This window comes from Bactrocera neohumeralis, chromosome 2 (assembly GCF_024586455.1).
Source record: "Bactrocera neohumeralis isolate Rockhampton chromosome 2, APGP_CSIRO_Bneo_wtdbg2-racon-allhic-juicebox.fasta_v2, whole genome shotgun sequence".
Lineage (NCBI taxonomy): Eukaryota > Metazoa > Arthropoda > Insecta > Diptera > Tephritidae > Bactrocera > Bactrocera neohumeralis.
In genome coordinates this window covers 10,563,304-10,581,155 of record NC_065919.1, presented here as the reverse complement: position 1 = coordinate 10,581,155, position 17,852 = coordinate 10,563,304, and the positions used below count along the sequence as shown (strand labels likewise).

Sequence of the window (17,852 nt, the reverse complement as noted above, 5' to 3'; positions counted from 1 at the left end):
AAGAGCGCTTCCATATTTATTTCTACTGTTTTTCACTGCTCCCGTGACATTTGTCCCAGCGGATTACTGCGGTCCATGAGCGCGACGGTCAAATGCCATTTTGCAATCTCATTGGCTACCGCCGCTGCCTTTGACGTTGTCGGTTTGTCCGCGTACTTGACGTCTAGCTTCCCGGCGACGTCTCTGCGCTTCCTCTTTCTCGAGGGCGCCTTAATTTCGCTCTACGTCCAACGCTGCCTCTTTTTGGCGTTATGCTGCTCAATGCGATTAGCATACGCTGGATCTGAGGCATTAGACCAATTTCGTGGGGCGAAGTGTGCCCGGCCGTTCTTCACCTTTTCTCTAGCTCAAGCCATCCGTTCCATCTGCTCAACCTTCAGGCTGGACTTGCCCTCGAGACGTTTGCATATACCGACCGCCGCCTTGTTCCTCGCTTTTCCCTTCTATCCCTTCTTGCTTGGCTATTTCCGGGGACCTCTCCTGTTTCCAGAGATGGAACCCTCAGTCGGCTGAACAGGAGAGCGAAGGAGCTCTTCTTCCTTTTCCGTGTTAATGTTTGCAGCGCCTTCTTGGTCCGAGTCCTCATTGACTGTTTCACCTGTGCGCTGTAAAGTTGGCTTGGCAGTAGTGCAACCCCCGCAACTTGCTTCCGTTGCAGTAGAGGTGTGGCCGCTGGCAACACAGCTTCTAAGATCGTTGTGCCCGCCGGTAGTAGCAGCCTCGTCTCCCATCGACGTTTGGGCTAATATCCCACTTCGCTTCGTTCCTTTAAATTCTTACATGTTGAGTTTTTGATTCGGGGGTCTCCACCCTTGGCGTTTTATATTATTTATTAGCAATAGCCGTTGTATTACCCATTTGAAGCTGAGTAACATAAGGCGATGTTTGGGAAAATACGTCAGCCTTCGCTAGAAGCCGCCTGCCTCCAATGAAATGACTCTGACAGGAGCCAGCTTGAGATCATGACATTGTAAGCAGGTGCTCATTAGCTGGTTGGTAGTTTCCGGCTGCAAGTCACAGAACGTGTAGTTTGCACAAAGGGCTAGGCTAGGTTCCTTGCTTACAATAGCCCATGCGTAATACGTATACAACAAATAGCCGGGATTTCTTTCTCGAGCGATTGATTATCTTTTAAAAGCTGCTGAGCTTGAAATAAAAATAAATTGAAATAAAAATCAGCAGTGCTATCGATGGGTCAGCATTCAATTTTCATAATTTCACTAAAGCTTTTTCATCTGACCACAGAATATAACTGCAGTGCCTGCTTGCCCCCAAACAAAATATCGCCTTCTTAAATAAACCAGTTTCCGTATTGTTGGGCACACATGTGCGGCTATGCAAACTAACACCTTCAGATGATTCCAAGAGCTTATCTATACAACTTGAATCTTATAAGCCCCTTGAAAATTACCAAAACATTGATTCGACAATAAATGCAGACACACACACTCATGCACACAGATGGAAAATAAAATGCCAGAAACTTTGCAGCGACGTCACACATGTTCAAACCTACTAAATTGAATCAACTATGTAATTTTCGTTTGGAAACTATAGAGCAAATTGCAACTATGCTGCCAAAACAAGGCAATAACCAAAAAAAAAAATAATAATAAAACTTTTAGTCATAGAGCAAAGTTTTCGGTTGTGAACAGAGTGTAACCAAAGCTGGAAACGACGATGCACTTGCAGCAGCGTAGCGTTTTTTTAGTGGAAAATGTTTTCAATTTTATCAAAAATATGTATCTTTAGAGATAAAATGATAAAAATGAGAGATTCTCAGCTTAGTTTGGCTTTGCTGCTTCTTTGATTAGTGTGCGCTTTGAAAATAAGTTATTTCATGCTCTAAGTGAATCGCTGATATGTAAAACATTTTATATTAATATATTTCCATTAATGTAAAGTCAAGTCTGAAACTACCGTAAACATTTCCGCAAGGGTACTTTTGCCTAACTAGATTTCAGACACATAAAAACGGCTGTAGCTGAGGCTTTGCTTCCTGCAATCACGCCATTGTCAAATGTGCATATATTTGTATATAGATTTATAATATACTCGTATAGCTAACCTGTTACCCCACAGTAAATCGCACTGTCTCCGGCACTTTCGTTTGCTCAACACATTTAGAAGTAGTAGCACCTCGACATCTTCAGCTTCAGCCTCCACTTTCTATGTATTTTGCACTGTAACATTTACATATAGATTTTTAATGAAAACTCTATTGTAGCAAAGGCCGTAGGGTAAACACTGTCGCATCACTTGACAACGAATCAATCGGCGCTTGGCTTAGAATGACATATTTACTTCTTATGACTTTAGAACGATATTTTCCGCAAGTTGTACCTACCTTCTTTGCTACATATAAATAAAAGAATAGATATATGTGTATACCCACATACAAATACGTTTTTATCTGCTACGGCAGCGCGTGTGTGTCATTCAATCTTTTTATGGGCGCCGCATCAGCCAGCACACACACCCGCACACACACATAAATATATGGCTATGTATATATCACTTAATCCTATGCACGCTCTCACCCATATAGTAGTACACACACATACTGCCAGTTAGACTGTACATAGTTGGTAAATATATATATATATATATATATATATATATAATACAATAGAATCTGAAAATTGGAAAGAAGCAATAAAAGTGCTAACAATAAAGCTAACGAAAGGCAAAAGTCGCTAGCTGACAGCAGCAAGGATGAGTAAATATCTCTCTGTGCGATAAATCGATAAATGAAAGATTTAACTGTTATTTTCAGCTTCTTCTGCTCGCTCAGCGCATTCGTTTTGCAGTGTGTGGTAGTGAAGATTGCGCTTGTGTGTGTGACGCTGTTTGAAAGTGCGTCAATGTTTGTTTCTATTAGAGTGAGAGTGAAATAAAAATAGCGTAAGTTTTGTTGTGCCTAAGTTTTTGGTGTGAAAAGGCGTCTAACAATAAAAAATATATTCTGTGGTTCTTCAAATTTTTCAGCAATACATTTTCAGTAGCGCTACATTTCTTAAAATTGAAAGGCATTTAACAGCAGTCGGGATTTTGTGTTCATATGAGTACGAGTTTTGAATGCGTAGAATAATATATTTTAGGGTATACCGGCATGTCGCTTATCTCAAACTGAGTTCGACTTTACTGGCTGTGAAGTCTGCACCTTCGACGAGTTCAAAATATCCGTTCCCACGACAGTCGGGTCTAAGTAACCGGAACGGACCTGGATTTTTACTCAGCCAAGTACAGTCAACTCGACACCATTTCCCGAAATTACTTCAAGAATTTGTTCTGCCGCTACAATAACAGCAATAGCTCAGAATCCAACTGTTGTTTGCTTTTAAGAAACGGCAAAAGCAGCGCTTTCATGGTGATTTTTCATCAGAATGATTAAAGAAACTTCCGAAAGGTTACTAACTATCATAGGCACAGCGATCGCTCTCAAACTACTGTAAGATACAAAATCTCTACACTTAAAGCAAGCTAATTATACTTAAAGCACCGCGTTTGATTGCTGGCAATTTAAGTAATTTAAACTTAAAATATGTTCCTTTAAGTTACTTTCTTGAAACAAAGATCTCTGTTTAAGAAGTTATCACTCGTGTAAGATTTATTATTATATCTTCCGAGCATAATAAAATTATATGGATTATGAAATGTCTAACAATTCTTCCTTCGCATATAATTCTTTCATACACAAAATACTAGCAACAAATGTAATAATGCTATTGAGTAATCAGCACAGCGCCCAAAATTGCCAAAAGTAATTCAAAGAGCAAAAACCTATCCGAAAAAAATATATACAAGAGATAAAAAATATATATAAAAGCTCATACTCGCATACGTATAGCGTAAAGGTGAAATTGTGCAAAACTTTTGCCATTCTCAGCCGCTTTTCTTGGTATTTAATACACATTGCATTGCAGACACCTTCCTCTTCCCCAACCCCTTCACGTATAACAATTTATTGTATTACCATTTTCGCTTTTCGCAGAAATGCAATTGACGACCACAAATGGACGATTGTCGAGTGGAAACAACGTAGCTTTTAGTGTCTACTCGTTTATTGGTAATATGTGCTTTGTATGTAGTTTGTTGTGGGCAAATAACTTTTGCGCTGATGAAGTTGTGATTTCTTGTTGCTCTGTTCTGTTTCAAAAGTAGACAACTTTTGCTAAACGAGTTTTCTTTACTTTTGTGATTTTCCTATTGAACAAGGGAAAACTCACAGCTATTTATGTGTGTATATTTGCTTTTGTATTATGCTTTTAATAAATACAACTTTGTATATATAGTATGTATATATATATATATATATATGTGCACTAGGGTGTTCGTTATTTCGTTAGTTTATTATCTTTTTGAAAAACGCCTTCTAAAGTTTCACACTTTGCCCTCATAAAAACTATACAACGTAAACATGCTTTATATTATACTCTGAACAAGGATTTAGCTTGCCATGAAGCTTATAATCCTAGAAGGAAACTTTTGAGACCGTATAAAAATACATATGTAATTGATCAGCATGACGAGCTGAGTTTATTTTGTCATTTCTGCCTACCTGTTCATCTTGCTGCATATACGCGAACTACTCTTTTAGCTTTCGAAATATCGTTATGATATTTTGCTCATGTGCTTTTCTAACCAGGAAGCTGTGCATTTTTTGGAATTGTCGATATCGAACCACTATAGCATATAGCTGCCTTACAAACTGAACGATCAACAAGAAGTTATTGTAGGGAAATTTTTTTATTTGACAAGATATTTGCACGAAATTTCGCATGGAGTATTGTCCAAGTCAACGGTCTAATCTCTAAGCAAATGGTTCAGATTGGTTAACCATATCATATATGTAGCTGCCATGCAAACCGAACTGTCGGCATAAAGTGCTCATATGGAAAGCTTTTTTATTTAACGCGCAATCTTTACGAAATTTCGATTATTGTCTGAAACAACTATGCAAACTCCGAAGAAATTGTTCAGTTCGGATAAATATAACATATAGCTGCCATACATACTGAACGAAAGGAATCGAGTTCTTATAAGGAATATTTTGTATTTGTGAAGTGTATTATAGCTTCGATGCAAGCGAAGATAAAGGTGTTTCTTCTTTTCAATTAAAAACGTGCCTAAAGCTTGTTTCTTTTCCTAGAATATAGAAAGTTTTTGTGAGCTTTTGAATTAAAAAATTAATTTAGACCTTAAAAAAATATATTGTAATAGAAAATTTTGCGCTGAATGAAAAAGGTTTGATTAGTTTTTTTTTTTACAAAATCATTCTTTAAAAATTTATGCACAGTTAAGATTATGCATCCATTGCCCTCCATAAATTCAAGTGCCTTATATATTCTCGGTTGCTCATACGACATGGTGTACTGTATGCCTGCTCAGTATACTTGAGTTATGAATTTAACAGTGTATAACTTTTAAAGGCATGTTATAGTGGAAAAAATCAATAGTATTTTTATTTTGTGGAGCGCAAAATCTTGTATTAGAATATCATCTTTTGCAAGTTGCGTTACCACTTCGAATTCAGCGTCTGCTTGTCGACTATAAGATTGTATCTGTACGATTTTTTATAGTTCCAAAATGGCGCTAACTGATAAAATTTATTAAAGAAATCGCAGTAGATAAAGCGAAGTGAAGATAAGGTGGCATCGTTCTCGTCGTCAATCCTCCTTTGCAAAGGACATATATAACCTCATTAATATTGGCCTCAGCTGAATTACAGATGCGCCTTGATGTCATTTGATTTCTTGTTTTGTGTCAAATTATTGCGTATTTTTGTTTCTTCTGTCTTTGTTGAGGCAATTTGGAAATAAATTCTTACATATTTCTAGGCGCGCAAGCCTAACTCCATAGCAAATATTAAATTCGTTTGAAAAATGTCCACAAGGGAGTACTAACTTACCCACAGGCATATAACTAGCACGTAGTTGTGTACATTCGAATGAACAGTAGACAGACTACTGTTATGTGCAAAAGTAGGCTTGTGTTAGTACGTACGAGTACATGTGAGTGCTACATATGTACTTACTTGCATGCGCTATTCTTGGCATTCGCAGTGAATCCCAGCGGAAGTCAATGACACACAAATAATATAAGCGTGCAAGGCGAGACACTCATGTATACATACATAGATATTTATAATTTTAAATATCTAGATTTTGGGCGTTAATATAGTGACACTTTTACTTAGTAAGCGGAAGCTAGTTTTGTTGTAGGCTAAAAGATTACTAGAGAGAGGTAGAGGTACTATCTATTAATTAATGACAAACATGTCGTTTTACTGTTGTTACAGTGCCGGAATAAAACCCCCAATTAATTTTGAGAAATGCCGCCGACGGTACTTGGCGGATTATAAATTCAGCTTCGTTGCGGCTACAGGCCGGCTGTATTGAGTTTATGCTCTTACAATTCAGCACATTAAAATAATTTTTTTTTTAATTCAAAGTACTTTAGAACCCATAACATTTTGTAAAAATTAAGTTTTGTCGTTAATTAGCGATTTGAAATGATTCCACAATATTTCTGAAACTTTTTCGGAAAACGCACAAATGCCTTATACTGCAAAGCGTCTGCTTGAACGAGCTTGAAAAATGAGCCCAGTTACTAGGCAACTCAAAAAGCTCGCAATGCATTTCCCACACACTCTCTCTTCTATGACATTTTTTATAACACAACAAGCATAAGAAAAAATTGAGTATTTTATGAGCACAAAAGTCGATTTAGCGTGTGCAAGTGGCAGAAAAACTGACAACCATTCACAGGCGTAGACAAATAGCGCACTTAGTGAATAGTCAAAACCGGCTGAGTGGCTCAGATACGCGCACGCACTCAGTTGTAGTTTTTTCATATATTTTGTTTACCATAAATAAAACCAGTTGGGTGGAAGCTGAGTTGTGCAGGCTTTAAAGGACCCACTGCTTTAGTTTGGCTTGCAGCAATTTTTTCATGATTCGGTCACATACTTACATGTACTACATAGACTTATGCATATTACTTCAACAATTCTCAGACTTTGCTTAACTTGAATATTTTTTTAAGAATTTTAAGAATTTATACTTAAAATACTTAATAAACATTTCTTCCGGATATCTTGGCTCTGCGAACAGCTAATTTATATATATATATATATATATATATATATATATACATATGTACAGGTGCTACCACACTTTTTCACCTAATACTTTTCATTTTATTGAAAAATTTACCTAGAATCGACCTACATAAGCTTATGTAGCGTTATTTTTATTTTCATTCGTGAAAGTCCACTACCATACTGCAATATATCCTGAATTTGTTTATTATTTTTTACCTTCTGCGCACTCTATGTTTGTTCCCTTGAATTATATACGCCCTTCGAACTGTTTTTCTTGCGCTCACAAACCACTTGTTCACACTTATGCACTTACATATATTGAATGATAGCAAGCCTTCGTCAGTCAGTTGAAGCTGCAGCAATCATCCTTTGCACACTTCCCACAACACTTTACGCCTCCGGAGTGTCTACTTCATGGCGTTACACTCTAGTTCTTCTTGATGAGTAGCACATTTGCAGCATTTTTAATTTTTTTTTTATTTTATAGTGCCTCTTTATATTGAGAAATCAAAGCGAATGCTGTTATTTGCCCTGCCTGTTGCAGCCAGATAGTGTATTATGCTTTAGCTTTGTGCTTTGAGTTTTTAGTTTCATTGAGGATTTCGGCTAAGCATACAAATCCTTTAAACCCACTAGGCACTTATAGTTACAAGCTGTATAAATGGAGCGGACTTAGACAAATCGTCTATGTTTAAGCTAGTGGCGAGCATTTGCTTTAATTTTTAATTATTTATTTTTAAATCAATGTATTTTTAATTAATGGAAACTAATTATCATTAAGAAATATAGAAGAATAGATAAAGCTATCAAATTTATTTTAGTATTTAAGAGATTTTCAATGTGCTACCAAATAGTAAAAGTGCCTTCAATTAAATTACTTTTTTGAATTTAGATATTTTAGTTTATTTCGAATATGAAACTGCTGTTAGGTTGAGCTAAACAAGAACTCATATACATATATGACATTTGCTAAATCAATGATTGGGACCGACCCAAAGGATCATGCAAATGATTGCTACTTTTTGACTCAAACAAAAGCATTCACGCAACAAGCAAATCCAGATACACTACCAGATATCAAAACTTGACTTCGGCCGACAGACTTTCACAGTGTCGAATTGTCTATGTCAAGCTTCCAAATCGATCAGAAAATCAGAATTTTACTTCTATCGGAACTTGTTCTAAGTCAAAAACTGATAGATCAGGAAAAAACTGTTAGAAATGTTTTATGAACATTGCCCAACATTTTCTAGTAAACCATAAACTGGAAAATTTCAAAGACCTACTAAATCAACTTATCGTATAATGTATAAATAAATACGCTGGACGCTCACCTGGACTTCTTTCCGGCAAATTTGCGTGCTGTGAATGACGTACATGGTGAGAAATACCATCAGGACATTTCCTTAATGAAAAAGCGCTATCAAGGGAACTTATGAAGTTGATTCCTATTTATATTAACAATAAAAAAATTATTCAAAAAATCTATATACGAAAAATATGCCTCCAAAATACAAACTCACGTTAAGTCTTCTTCTTCTTAATTGGCGTAGACACCGCTTACGCGATTATAGCCGAGTTAACAACAGCGCGCCAGTCGTTTCTTCTTTTCGCTATGAGCCAATTGGATATTCCAACAGCCAGGTCCTTCTCCACTTGGTCCTTCCAACGGAGTGGAGGTCTTCCTCTTCCTCTTTCCCCCGGCGGGTACTGCGTCGAATACTTTCAGAGCTGGAGTGTTTTCGTCCATCCGGACAACATGACCTAACCAGCGTAGCCGCTGTCTTTTAATTCGTTGAACTATGTCGATGTCGTCGTATATCTCGTACAGCTCATCGTTCCATCGAATGCGGTATTCGCCGTGGCCAACGCCAAAGGACCATAAATCTTTCGCAGAACGTTTCGCTCGAATACTCGCAACGTCGTCTCATCAGTTGTGGTCATTGTCCAGGCCTCTGCACCATATAGAAGGACGGGAATTATGAGTGACTTATAGAGTTTGGTTTTTGTTTGTCGACTTTGCGTCGAAATACCTTTCAGTCCGAAGTAACACCTGTTGGCAAGAGTTATTCTGCGTTGGATTTCTAGGCTGACATTGTTGGTGGTGTTTACGCTGGTTCCAAGATAGATGAAATTATCTACAACTTCAAAGTTATGACTGTCAACAGTGACGTGAGTGCCAAGTCGCGAGTGCGACGACTGTTTGTTTGATGACAGGAGATATTTCGTCTTGTCCTCGTTCACTGCCAGACCCATTTGTTTTGCGTCCTTGTCCAGCCTGGAGAAAGAAGAACTAACGGCGCGGGTGTTGAGGCCAACAGCTGTACACTCTTATAGAAGATGGTACCTTCTCTATTTAGTTCTGCGGCTCGAACTATTTTCCAGAAGCTTGAAAACGCACGATAGGGAATCGCTTGTCAAACCCGTTTGGTATCGAACATCGGAGAGGTCACGTTAAGTAGACTTAGTTTTATACACCTGATAGCATTAAGTTTGCCAAAATATTTGTAACACCCAAAAGAAAAAGTCAAAGGTCCTGTAAAGGTAAAAAATAGTAAGACTTTTAAATTTAAATTTCGTGCGGAAGTTCTTTTGTCGAAATCTTTTTTTCATATAATAGTAAGACTGTCAGTGACATCCGTGCCAAATGTAACATCAAATTAATCATTAGTGTTTAGTATACACTTGTCTTTCTGAAGCAGATAAAGTGCATTCGGCGATTTGTACGATGAGTGAAATTATTCAACAAAGAAGCTCCGTTAAATTACTAGTGTGAAAGCGTTCAAAATGTTGAAAAAGGTCTTCGGTGATAATTGTTTGTGGCGAGCAAGTGTTTTTGATTGATACCTCTTATTCAAAGAGGGTTGAGAACGCGTTGACCACAAATCACGTCAGGATCAACATCAACTGATGAATAACACGTCAACAAAATAATGAAATTGGTGCTTGAGAGTCGACGATTAACAGTCAGATATCTTACTGTCATCGTTAGAATATCGGAAGAATCAATGAAAACCATTCTGAAATATAATTTGGGCTTAAAAAAGTGAAAGTGCGATTAGTTCTAGGATAATTTCTTTACTTTATTACTTATGGATACTTGGACCTATTCTTATCACCCGAAACAGACGATCAATCGGCCGAATTTTGTGGCAAAAGTGTGTCAAACGGAAAGTCGAAAAAATCGAGTTTTCTTCGAGGTGTGGTGCACTCTGAAAGCCTTCCGATCGCGGAAACTGTCAACAAGCATTACTATTTGAGTGCTATGCGTCGTTTGCGCGAAGCTATTCGAAAAGAGAGGCCGTTAACTCACATTTTTTGCGTATTCGCCTGATTTAGCTCCGTGTGATTTCTGGCTAAGCAGCAAATGCAAACGACCGCTCCGGGGAAATCGTTTTGACATAGAATTTGAAAAATAAATTAAGAATTTTAAAACTATTAACGAAGTCTTACTACTTTTTCCTCAAAGTAGTTTATAACTAAGTGATCAACTTGTCGAACTGAATCGAATTAGCTACAGTTCCAGAAATAATTGATAGAATGTTTGCGGTGTGTTAACTTATTCAATGGAAAAAATACCAAATAAAACCAAAATCAAATCGAAATATTTTTTAGTAATAAAAGGGGAGGTTAACATTTTTAAAAACCAAAGCGTATTTTATTCCAAATGTGAAACAATGCAAAGATAATGCCATTCGATCGTTAATTTTAAGTTGACCTCCATATTTCGTACAGCCACCCCTTGCTTGCAGAGCAGCTCTTATTCTGGTAGGCATGCTGCTTATTAGTTTGTTCCAGTGTGCTCACGCTTGTTGTCAAAGTTCGCCAAGGTTTCGGGAAACTGAATCACAACTTGTCAAGGACTCCCCAAAAGTGTTCTATTGGTGTTCTATTGGGTTGATTGTATGTTTGTTTACATATACGCCAACTAATCTCACAGTTTTTGAGATATTTGTCTGAAATTTTGCATTGTCCTTTTCTCACCCAGAGGCTGCTCAAATGTTGCTGTCATACAAACTGAGTGATCGGAATCAACTTTGCCGTCAAATTTTTCCTGCAATATTCGAGACCGCCATCTTTCTAGTCCAAATTTACTAAACTGACAGATTGTCCATTAATATTTACAATCACCATTAAAGAGCGAAAAAAAAAACATTTATAAAAGGCTTAGATTGTAACCAAAAAAAGCGCCTCAGTTGAGCGGTAGCAGTCAGTATTAACGATAACAAGCTTTCCACTCTTCTATGGTTGTTATTTCTGCTGGTCATGCGCTTATATAAATTATCCTGCGGGAAACGTCAAAAAGCAGTGAAAAGATATTTTTTACGCTGCTGATAAGCTCATTTGACGGGAGGTATATTACATTTTTACATATTTTTAACAAGAAAAAAAACATACCTGCTAAAGTATGGACTGTACAATAACCAAACCGAAATCAATAAACTCACAATAGTAAAAGTTACCACGAGCCAATATCAGATGCAGTGATGAATTTGAAAATATGTCAATATATACGTATGCATGCATTGAAATGGAATAGATATTGTGCAACTGTGCGATCTGGAAATTATGAAATTCATTTTCGCGAAATTCACCAAAGTGGAGGAATATACATATATGAAGTATATAGTACGTCACTGCAACCATGTTTAGAGCCTTCCGGCTCATGTTTTCAAAGCCACTAAATCCACACAACCATTCACCGAAGGAACAGCGTGAAAAGCTGACTGAGTATATGCTTGTGAAAGACGATGTCGAAATTGAAATACATTTCTATTTTTCATGAAAAAAAAATTCAGAAAAATACTTACTCAGCCAGTTGAACAATGGAGAGTGAAAGAGTGCGCTCAATACTGCAGGTATTATTTATTATTCTCCATGCAGTCAGCGAACACGGTCATTCGAATACACTGCGGAAGCGAACCACACTCCGTACACCCTCCCAAAACCCACTGATACTATCAGATATGCCACTGCCACCACTGGACGGGCATTTTATTTATTCGCTCCTGCATCCTGGCGCGCATTGAAGCGCTGTCCACCGCGCCCTGAGTAATCACTCGTTGCCAAAATATTTTATGGCCGTGAGTTTTATTACCTTTTCCTCCTCACGCGCATGTTGGCCTTGTAAAATGTAATATATGCTTTAGGAAAATCGATTTTTTCAGCCGTCGCTGTCGGGTGTTGGAGGAAGCGCATCAATTATTTAAAGCATGAATCTTAGTATATATACACAGGTATAGAAGTGGTGGTTATTGTGTAAGCCCCACTAACCATAGTTTCCATGTATGACTTTTTGGCATTAAAATCAGTTGTCTAATGCAGAGTTGAGAGTTAGTCGTTGGTGGATTTGTGTGATTTTTGAGACTTGAAAGAAATCACTTCGTAGAACATTCTCTCGATTCGATTTTTGTTCAAGTTTTTCATGTGTTTCTTGCAAAGTAGCGGTTAAGTGCCGTTTTTGTTGTTTATTATAGTTTTCTCTTTGGTACTCATGTATATTTCTGGATTTGGTAACCCTAGTCTTGCAATCTGGCGAATCAAAAATTTTTCGTAAAATTGGCATTTGTAATGTTATTCACACCCATAACATTTTGTCATATGAGCGCTATTTAAGTTGTTTACAGTAACTTAAAATATTCATCTCGGTCAAAAAGTGAACATTTTTGCGCAATTATTTTTTACAACTTTGATGAAGCTCCATTAAGAACCAGTGTTTAATTGAGTTGCTTACAGTAACTTAAAACATTCATCTCAGCCAAAAAGTTTCATTACATCGATAATATTATTGCGCGATTATTTTTTAAAACTTTGAGCTTCATTAAGGAGCAGTGTTTATCCTGAAATTCAATAGAGGTCGTTGATCACTTCAAAACGAATTTCGTGAAAGTCGTAACAACTCAGTTCTTGTTCCGGAAACTAAACAGCAGTCAACTGTGCGGGTATTTCAAGATGAGCTGAATCTAACGAAGTTGTTCGCACACGAAGCACATCCAAGCAAATTGTTGTCAGCTTTTTTTTTTTTTTTTGGGAAAACTGGACACGTCGCAATCATACCATTGGAAAAATGCAGAACAGTAGATGCTGAATGGTCCACTACCATTTGTTTGCCAATTGTCTTTCAAGAAATCAAGAAAACTAACCGCCAGAGATGGATCCCTTGTCACCACGACATTGCGCGCTCTCACACATTGGAAACAACATAACTTTTGAGCACTCAAGACATCGATTTGATGAGTTATCTAGTTATAGACTTAGAACCGAAAGACTTCTTTCTGATCCCTTATATAAAAAATAAACTGGGTGGTCTAAGAGGCATCTGAAGAGGTACAGGTGTTCTTGGACAATTGGTTCAAACGCATGCTAAAGTGTATATAGGATAATGGAGATTATTTTGGAAAAAGTAAAGCGGTTTTCAATGAATAATATTTGTTTTTCTTCTTTGATTCTGAAATATGACAGGTAACCCTCGAAATATATCAGTATTATCACATGATTACAGATCTAATTTTACCTTTGATACTAACTTAGAAATTCAACATTAAATCTCATGCATTATAAAACCCAGCAAACACCAGAAGCATAGATTTTGCGAAATCTTACACACTTCATAGCTGTAACTTGTCTAGCTTCTTCAGTACAACGCCTTTTGCTGGGCGCAAGTCTCTAATCAACGTCAACTGCTGTCTCTTAGTACTGTATTTTATTGTGCTAATTATCTGCTTGACTTGCTACATCCGATTCAGCTACGCCTCAGTGTCAGCATCATCCCAATATTCACCATTTCATTCATTCAGCGGCGAATAGCCGACATTTTCCAATAAAATATGTACACGAAGCTGTCGTATTCGTGACACGCGCGATAACTTCGCCGTATTTAGTACACAGTACACATTCACAGTTTAACAGTTTTTATTTAACATTTCCTCTCGGCCCGCACACCCTTTCCGTGTGTCCGGCTTAAAGTTCTGCTGATCCTTTGGTTCGCCTTTGCTTTATTGGTTGCTCATGTCCGCTTGTTTACATTTTAAATACGCCATATTGAATGGGCTTCGCTCACGACACTGCACCGCGTCGCGTACGTTGTACGGTACGTGCGTTGTATTTGCTCTGTCACTCTTTTTCCGCTATTTAAGCTAACGGACAATTTAATTCCTCGCGCATATCCTCACGCACACCCCTTTTTCGCGCTGGGAGTTGTTTTTGTTGCTGTAGCGACAGAATTCTGGTCGCTGGGTGTCTTGGTGCGCGGCATGTGCTGGTTGCCGCTGCTATGTACCCTTCACGCCGCATTCCAGTGCGCGCCAAGACGCACTCTTCAGTTAGTTACGGTATTTTATGCGCGCCATCGTCAGCTACAGCGGTGCGTATCTTTTGCATCTTTATCTTTTATTACAGCATTTCCGTGTAAATATTTGCTAGTTTCCTTTCCATTTTTCAGCACGTGCGCCACTTGTTTCAGTACAGACCCGCTAACCCGCAAGAACTGCAAATTCCACGAAACAGTCCTCCTACCTTAGCCTATATCCGCTGGCAGTTCTTTTGTATCCTTCTCCGTCCTGAAGCTTCGTTTCCACCTTTTAACTCTTTTTTGTGATCTTTTGCTTTACTTTCTTTATTGGTTCTTATTTGTTGGCCGTTTTTCCCATGTTACTCTGTAAACATTTTCTTTTTATAAATTTATTTATTTTGTTATTTTAAATTTGATATCTTTAAACCTTTCCTTCCAAGCGGCATGTTTTCTGGTTTATAGGCATTTTTTTTCTTCGAAATTATTTTGATGTCTTTTTCCTTTTTTGTTTGATTTTATAATATTTTTTTATTTATCAATTTGTTTTTTTGGTTTTTTTGTTTGCAAATTCAATTTTCTCATTCTTTCTCTGCCTACAATATTTTGTAATAACCGTTTTTTTCTCACTGCTGCTCACTTTACATCGCTTCATTCTATTGGCCTCAATAACATTGCTTTCTTCGACTCATTTCTGCAGCATAGACAAGTTTGACTTTTCATGTCTCTCTATTGGGTTATTATGCTCTAGTTCGCTTCCTTTTATTGTTTGCACCGCTGAGCGTTATTTCGTTCCTTTTCGTTCTAAATTCGCTCACTTGGTCGATTGATACAACTCTTTCTTCTGACGACTCTTACTCTTTAACTTCTACATCATGAACTCCCTCAACCACCAGAAGGAATTTCTGCCAGCTCGTACGCTAATGATTGTACGATAATGACGTTGGGCATTGGAATCGATGGCATGTGTCCAAAAGTAAATGGCTATCTTTCCGGCCTTTCTCGCTTCCTCGCTGCACGGAGCCTAACACTCTCCTCCACTAAATCTACAGCGACCATATTCACTAAAGAAAGACTAAGGAGTACAGACTTTATTTTAATAATGCAGTCGATGTCGTTACGACTGTCAATAGCCCTAAGATTTTAAGTGTGACATTCGACAGCCTCTGCCTGTTATTACCAAAGTACAAAGCCGCAACAAAATACTCAAGTCGCCGACCGGCAGCACATGGGCGCAAATACGTGAATGAATACAATTCAATCGGCCTTTCCCTCTTAACTACTACTACTACTTAGTGCGGCTAAGATGTTCGCCTGGTTGCAATGAAACGCAGACGAGGAAGCTACAGACATGTCAGAACACTACAGTCCGGACTACAACGGAAAGCCTCTTGATGTTTCCCATCGAACATGTGCACAGTGAGGACCACTTGCTCCCAGTTAAAAAGATAAATGAACTCCTATCAAAGTAGTCTTTGGTTTGGGATACTTTCATATATTTCCGACAAGCATTGACCGCCATTCACAGTGGAGCCATAAACGTTTTCACGGACTGAATGGCGTACTTGGGGCCAAACCACCACACATTGCAGACAAAGAGCTCGAGTTGCCGCAAGAATAGAAAGTGACTCTTGCGCAGCTTCGTTCTGGATACTGTAGCAGGCTAAACTCTTACCTATCTAAAATCGACCCCGTCATAGCAAATATATGTCCGTGCAACGTGTTCCCGCATAACACTAACCACCTCTTTACATGCCACGCTAACCCTACCCATCTGACACCGATCTCCCTATGGTCCGACCCCGACGAAACAGTATGTTTCCTAGGTTTAACGTTCGATAATAAAAGCTGCCAGAGGAAGCTTTTCTGAGATTATCACTTTCAGATTTTTTGAAGTTATACTTCTTATACGAGTTCGGAAAAGGTTGCGAAAGATTCAGGTTGCGCAACCTTGCTCAATATAAATCTACGTAACCTTGTCTGCGAAGATGTTCGAGCAGCAAGCGAAGCGGTGACAATCGCCGATCGTTTGTTCGTTTCTTTCGGCACAGCTCGGCTTTTCTACCAAAAACACAATGTTGCCATGCGTATGCTGTTGTTGTTTTTGTAGAACAATGTTTCAATTTTTGGTTGGTGACATATTCACATGTGCGCATATGTATGTTTGTATGCTTGTGCATTATTGAAGTTATGCTTCTTTTTCTTTCGTTTGTCTTTCATTTCAGCGAATTCTCAACTATTTTGCGTATCTTTTGGTTGAAATACTCTGCGTTGGCCGTTGAAAAATTAAGGCTATACTTTACAGGATCATTTCTGTAGTTAGTCTTCATTTAAGTTTTTTGGAAATCGACCCGCAATGACGAGGTATAACGTTTTATCTGACAGCGTGAGGTTTATGAACTTCATTTCTAATATTGTGTTGTGGCTTATTAGAAATGATGTTTCTTTGAAAATCGCTCGCTTACAACGGATAAAACGACTTCTGAGTGGTGATTTTAAAGAATAAATTCCACGGTTTTACGCAAAAATAATGCGGTCAATAAATACAGTACGCTTATTTATGCTTGCGCATTATTTTCCTTTCGTTTGTCTTTCATTTTTGCGAATTCTCAACTATTTTGTCTGACTTTATTTCTTTCGTTTCTGTTTCATTTCTGCGAATTCTTTGAATTTCTGAACGCGCACATGCGTATACATACATTCATATGAGCATGTGCAGATACACAAGATAGGATAGAAGATGTATGCCTTTTAACATCGTATACTATACTAATAAATATTTTTCTTACTAATAGAAATTAAATTTATCACAGCAATATTATGTATATGTATATTAGGTATATTGCTGTGATAAATTTAATTTCTATTAGTAAGAAAAATATTTATTAGTATAGTATTACGATGTTAAAATGCAAAAATTAAAGACTAAGTCCGTCGAGATTCGAACGTGCGTTCACATTGTGACTTTTTATGTGCTTACCACCAACACCACTATTGACACTTTCGTGGCGTTGTCTTAAGTATGGTTTGGTTATGCATGTAAGAAATATACGATGGTTCAAATAATTTTGTTTATGTACAGAAATATGCTTCTGTAGAACATTTGCTTTCGCAAACATACAGACAAATGTGCAAACGTATGATTGTTTCGCATTTTGCTTCTACGCCGGTCAAATTTCTATACAAAAATCGACTGAAATGTGTTAGAAAATAAAATGGACAACTAGGGCAAATAATTTTTAAAAAATTTATTGATAATTAAATATAAATGAAAATACATGTAAATTTCATTAAATTAATTTAAATTTATTGGAAAACTTATTTAAACTGCAAAGAAAAATAAAAAGAAAATTCATTTTACCTTGGCCCAATTTTGTGCGTAATACAAATGCAACGCCAATAATGAATTCAAAAAATTGACTAAACACCATGATATAAGATATACAAATTATAATATGA

At 37.5% G+C, this 17,852-nt stretch overlaps 1 protein-coding gene and 1 pseudogene across 13 annotated transcripts in view; both read left to right on the top strand.

Annotated features, from left to right (window-relative positions):
- Window positions 1–17,852, top strand: part of LOC126750925 (low-density lipoprotein receptor) — a 410,401-nt gene that overhangs the window by 230,107 nt on the left and 162,442 nt on the right. The gene's annotated exons all lie outside the window — the stretch shown is intronic.
- LOC126751828 (small nucleolar RNA U3) lies at window positions 16,682–16,884 on the top strand (annotated as a pseudogene).